This window comes from Odontomachus brunneus, unplaced genomic scaffold, assembly GCF_010583005.1.
Source record: "Odontomachus brunneus isolate Ranch 3 - 2012 unplaced genomic scaffold, Obru_v1 Obru_scaffold_002, whole genome shotgun sequence".
Lineage (NCBI taxonomy): Eukaryota > Metazoa > Arthropoda > Insecta > Hymenoptera > Formicidae > Odontomachus > Odontomachus brunneus.
Window position 1 is genome coordinate 4,317,136 of NW_022639452.1, and position 6,495 is coordinate 4,323,630.

The 6,495-nt window shown below is 39.2% G+C and overlaps 1 protein-coding gene across 13 annotated transcripts in view; it reads right to left on the reverse strand.

Moving 5' to 3' along the window:
* Window positions 1-6,495, reverse strand: part of LOC116842028 — a 633,651-nt gene that overhangs the window by 144,946 nt on the left and 482,210 nt on the right. For 11 of the 13 annotated variants that reach the window (XM_032810701.1, XM_032810692.1, XM_032810671.1 and 8 more), the window contains one exon: window positions 5,323-5,395. The gene's annotated coding sequence lies outside the window, so the exon portion shown is untranslated. Of the gene's footprint in view, window positions 1-5,322; window positions 5,396-5,860; window positions 6,166-6,192; window positions 6,322-6,495 lie in introns of those variants that run through there. The other 2 variants (XM_032810730.1, XM_032810757.1) reach the window with 2 other exon arrangements.

Here is a 6,495-nt window from a genome sequence, read left to right on the forward strand (position 1 = left end):
GAGAGAGAGAGAGAGAGAGAGAGAGAGAGAGAGAGAGAGAGAGAGAGAGAGAGGTAGATATGCATAGAACATCGAGAATACCCATTCATCGGCAATGTTAAATACATCCGTGACGTCTCCGTAATTCATGCAACCTAATTCCTCGACGTTCATCCTTACCAGTGATAACAGAGCGGAGGGGCAGGGACCAGGAAAGGATATTCCCCGTGCAGATAGCGACACGTACAGCCACGACAGCAGGATTCGCTTCCGGCCGTGGCGGCCGGAGATCCCCCCGAAGCAGGGACCATGACAAGTGGCGTGGAGCTCGCGTACTGTCGATACAATATGGTTACATTTCCGGTCGTACCCATAGCGACACCTACATCCCCTTAAATCCACCTTTACGGCGTCGGGGGACGGCGCGTGAGATCCGTCAAGATGACGGACGTCCTTTAAATTTGCCGGGAACGTTGCGGGCTTGGACGACTCCCCGAGGATACCGAATGCGCCTCCTCGAAATGAAATTCTGGCCGGCGCGCTCGCTCGCTCGCTCGCTCGGCCGTAAATCGACCGGGATGTAGACGACGGACGGCATAGGTAGGTAGGTAGATAGGTAAGTATACCCCCGGCTGCGGAACGTCGAAGTAAATGGAGAAAGCGTCCGCCCGCGAGTGGATCGAGACGTAATTGGCATCGCGCAGGCCGGAACGCTTAATTCAAAATCCCGAGACGCGGCGAGCCTGCACCACTCGCGCTTTCTCCCCTTAATTGCGCGACGCCCAATTCAGGCCAGGCGGGGCCGAGTAATTGAAATCGCGCGGAAACCCAAGTCGTGCCCGTCGCTCTGGGCTTACGCGACACGCGAGCCCTGCCTCGGTCAAGACGAAACGCCCGGCGAGAGGTTGAAGGTGAGGGTTTCCGCATCAGGAGATTCAGCGAAGGGTGCACTTCGGCCGGCGCGTGGCGGCGCGTACGCGACTTCGAGACGACGAGGGTTGTAATCGGCGTTCACGAATGACGGGCGAATAATTGTTGAATATGCATGCGCAAAGTTCGCCGTAGCCAGCGAGGAGCAGCGCGCCGTGATGCGTGCGTCGGCGCGTGTTGAACGTGAGATATTAAATACATAATGATAATGTATCACACGCACACAATCGTATACACCTGGAGTTACCTTGCATGGTAATCTGTACGTCATTTGTAATAATCTCAATTCCCGTGATTATTGGACCGCGAGTCGATACGGCTAAACAAATTATATATTATAATCACGTTAACTACAAGACTACATTAAATCCATCTATGTCTCTCTCGCTCTCTTTCCCTTTATGTACATGTACATATATACCACGAGCACTGTAATCAGTCCCGTGCGGTGATCGTGTGTAATTTCGAAATATGCACGAGACACAGGTCGAGAATCAAGCTCCGACCACTAAATAGTCGAGCAGATATATTCGACAGTGAATGCATGCCCCTAAAATCGTATGTCCCATTCGAATAGCGTGTACAACAAAGTCAAGGCAACGTTAACTACATTGATTGAATGAAGCCGCGTATTTACCTTTGTCCGGAGCCAAATAAATAAATTTTGGTACCAATCGATAAAGTACCTTTCAATAACTGTTGGGACTGAAGATTACATCTGCGAACTCGTCAGAAATTTAGAATTTTGTCCATTGCCTTATATATTCAGTGTCTCTATTTGATCACTTTGAATTCTCTTAAAGTTATCAGTTATAAGAATAGCACTGAGAAGTTTCAGTGCTGTACTTATAGCTGCAAATCAATGTATATTTACTGTTTTCAACGATGTTTCACTGATTCAATTTAAGAGAGAAGGTCTTCCGGGACCATGGCATCATTCTAGAAGTACAATAATTAAAATTTGTTCTTGATAATTCACGTGCCATTCATCTAGAAGACAGCGCCTGACAGAGGCACGGACACTAATCGCAGTGTACACGTTGAAATTCGGAAATCCTGCGAAGTGACGCGAGAAAGATTTTGAAAATCGGAATAATACTTTTCCGGTGTGACAAATGACCCAGATCGAAATTTTAATTATTATTTTGAACTTATTGAAACATTCTTTATTGAATGGTATTAAAATTATTTATTTGACTCCGAATAAAGAAGAATGGTCTTTTGTCAGTTTACTTTCCCTTTCTCTCTTTCCTCTTTTTAAGTAATAATTACTTTCAACAAAGAACATTTTCCTGATAATAGTCTTGAGATATAATCATGACAAAATTTTAAAAGAGCTCATGCATTCGAGAGAAGAATTTATTCTCTTTATTTGAAATATCTTCAAAGCAAAAAACAAAGATTTTCGAAATTAGTCTATTTATAAAAAAGCGTGTTGTGATAATGCTTTTTTAAGTAATAACTTCGAAAATCTGAAGATCATCTTCGCTCTTTCTTCGAAGATATTTTAAATGGCAATAATTAATGACACTCTGTATAACAGATCTATCAATTAGAGAAATCGTGTAGCATGTGAAGCAGCAGATATCCAGATCCTGGATTCGAAATCACCAGAGTAAAGACAAATTTCGTGGCGATTTTCTTTCATCGTAGTTGCCGTATTTAACTAAATTTGTTTGGTTACCTTGAACATTTTATCAACAAAATACTAACCTTCTCTGCAAAGTTTATATCGTATTGATTACACATGATTACAAATACAGTTTTATACAGTGAAAGTTCGCAAATAGGAATTGGAACATTGAGAAAAAAATTGACATCTCGAGCTGTCACAGTTAGCATAAATATTAGCAAGATACCAAAGCTATACTAAACGTGTGTTCAGCTCCGCTGAAGGAAATATCAAAGAATATTGTGATATTTTTACAACATAATGTAAGGAAGCTTAAAAATATATAAGAAGTTTGCAGAAAGACTTCTATATATATGTAAAATTCAATTTTCCGCTAAATATTATAAGACAAGTCAGTATAGTATATATGATCTACAGTGTGTTTGACGCAAAATACAAGCAATGCAAGTATGTAAGTAGAGCACATCAAGTTATGCGAAAAGATCTTTATCATTTTTTAAACAACCACATAAAATTCTGAGATATTAATAAAAGAAGATTAACAAATCGTTACTCCGCCTTCAGTTGTCAACCGATATTCAGCGTCGTTTAGAAGCGGTCGTTTGTCAATTATTTTCGATAAGCTCGTGCTTACAAAGTTCGTTTTACAATATTGCGCGCATAAATTTGCTAATCTTCTTATATTATATCTTCTTAGATCTTCTTGTATTATCTTCTTTTATTAATATCTCAAAATTTTACGTTGTTTAAAAATTGATAGATTTTCTTGCGTTAGACATCCTGTACATGTACAAAATGTCTTATTTACTTTCAACAAAGGACATTTTCTTGATAATAGTCTTGAGATATATTCTTGACAAAATTTTAAAAGAGCTTATGCATTCGAGAGAAGAATTTATTCTCTTTATTTGGAATATCTTCAAAGCAAAGAACAAAGATTTTAAACAACCACATAAAATTCCGAGATATTAATAAAAGAAGATTAACAAATCGTTACTCCGCCTTCAGTTGTCAACTGATATTAAGCGTCGTTTAGAAGCGGTCGTTTGTCAATTATTTTCGATAAGCTCGTGCTTACAAAGTTCATTTTACAACATTGCGCGCATAAATTTGCTAATCTTCTTATATTATATCTTCTTAGATCTTCTTGTATTATCTTCTTTTATTAATATCTCAAAATTTTACGTTGTTTAAAAATTGATAGACTTTCTTGCGTTAGACATTCTGTATATGTACAAAATGTCTTATTTACTTTCAACAAAGAACATTTTCTTGATAATAGTCTTGAGATATATTCTTGACAAAATTTTAAAAGAGCTCATGCATTTGAGAGAAAAATTTATTCTCTTTATTTGGAATATCTTCAAAGCAAAGAACATTTTAAACAACCACATAAAATTCCGAGATATTAATAAAAGAAGATTAACAAATCGTTACTCCGTCTTCAATTGTCAACCGATATTCAGCGTCGTTTAGAAGCGGTCGTTCGTCAATTATTTTCGATAAGCTCTTACGATAAATGCTTACAAGGTTCGTTTTACAACATTGCGCGCACAAATTTGCTAATCTTCTTATATTATATCTTCTTAGATTTTCTAAGACTAAGCATTAATGCTTATTTCACATAAACGTTTGGCCTATTATCGACACTTTTGGAGTGCGTCATCTACTTTGGTAACCCCTTAAGAGGAGTCGAACTCGAACAATGTCGATAATGCAGAGACGATCATCATTAACATAATTACGCTTGTATATACAGAACTGACATGAATGTATGTTGCTTTGCCATATTCAATGGAAAACCTAACCATAAATGTGTAGAAATCTTTCTGCAAACTTTTTCGATATTCTTAAGCAAAGCTTCCAAATGCAAATGCGAAGGTAGAGCAATGTTCTCCAAAATTTTTCTGTTTAGAGCATCCACACTTTCGATATGTACAAGCTGCGAAACTTTTGGATTTAGCAAATATTACGCTAACTGACAGCTTGAGATTTTACATTAAACATTTTTTGTTCATTTTCGTCACATGTCGAGCAATGCTCCTATTTATTTTACTTTCATTGCGTAAAAGCATTTGTGTAAAAGCAATTCTGTGTAACCAATACGACGTAAACTTTGCAGAAAAATGTCAGTGTTTTGTCGATAATATTTTCAGCTTCAGCATCTCCTTAAAACCGGAATGCACGTAACTAAATACCTGGTTATATTAATCAAAATCATGGATCGTTCATCAAATCTCGTCTGGTCATTGTATCCGTATTCCGCAGGTTAATTGAACCAAATTTATTTCACGTGTGCGTGAATGGAGAATCGGTAGCGTTATCGATCGAGAGTCAATCATTAAACACAAAACCATACTCATACCTAGATCCAAATGGAATCGTCGATAACGTTGCGGTGAGTAAACAGAGATTACCTTCGTTCGTCTACCAGAAACAAAACACGTCGAAGTACGGCGAAGTATCGATTACGATCGGGCCGATATTCTTGTGGTGTTCGTGCGCGCATCGTCTACCGTAAGCATCTCTCCATGCGCGATATTTCGGTCGAGCGCTTGCATCGTCAACAGTACGCCGCACACTGCGACAATCTCGTTACGTTATTAAGTACCCTCGGGAAATCTTTCTTTCGTGACGCGTGCTTAACGAACGCCGTAATGGAATTACCGCATCCGCAGCGCGGCAAGAATTTGCGGTTCGTTGCCCGCGGCATGTTAAGTGGCAGCCAGGCAATTGAATTTGAAGTCGCAGTGCCGAGGTCAGTTTAATGCGCTACTTACCTACGTGTTGAACTCGGATAATTTCTCCTGGATTACGTGAACGGAGCGGTCGTGTCTCTCAGCGGTCGGCATCCTGCAAACGGAGATGAATGAGTCATTCGTGACCGACAAACGCACGTGTCGACGATAATAATCCTAAGGATATTCGCTATTTTGCATAATGTTATATTAGCGAGGAGCAGCGTTATTGAGTATTCTGCGAAGAAGATCGTGGTAATCGACCTACCATTAATTGTGTAGTTTTGATTTCTATACAAGGTGCTTCTTAAGCATCTTATCTATAATATGTTAGGAGTTGATTCTTAAGGTCATTTTATGAGGAAAAATTTATGCGAACTTATTATGTGATCATATCAAAAGCTATGTTTCAGAGATACAGAGAGAATAATAAAATTGATTGGTCCGAGTTTGACAAAGAAACTTTTTTTTCTGGTTTAGGAACGAGAGAAATCAAGAAAAATAGGTAATTTTATAGAATTTTTAACACTCTATATGATTTTAACATTCTGAAACAAAGTCCTTGAGACTGTATACGTACTTTTCTTCATGAAATGATCTCAAGAATTAACTTCTAAAATATCGAACAGCACTTAAGAAACACCTGTATGTCCATTTCATAGAACAATTAGTCAACTGCTTTAAAAGAGCACTTAAGAAACACCTGTATGTCCATTTCACAGGACAATTAGTCAACTGCTCTAAAAGAGTAATTTTAGTTCATTTATATTTACGCCGTGTTTATATGGCACGCATCTCTCCGTTCACCCGATTGCTATCTCTTCGTTAATATATACGCGATAGTCAACATTATCATTTAACGGCATCGCTAAAAGGTAGCGCGCGAGTATCACCAAGGATGGTTTCTCATACATTACAAGCGCAGCGTCTCATTCGCTTCCATAGTTGAATCTCATCGTGTGAAAATTGGAAAAGTTCAAAGCGCTCGTCGCCTGCCACCGGCACGATGTAGATGAGAACGAAGGAGAGACTGATGGTAAGCAAAAGAGAAGCTATGCTGAGGATGTCGAGAACAGTGAGAAAGAGGAAAGATGGAGAAAGACGAGGAAGATAAAGCGCGGATAAGAGAGAGGAGAAAGAGGGGAGAGAAGGAGAGGGGGAGAGAGAGAGAGAGAGAGAGAGAGAGAGAGAGAGAGAGAGAGAGAGAGAGAGAGA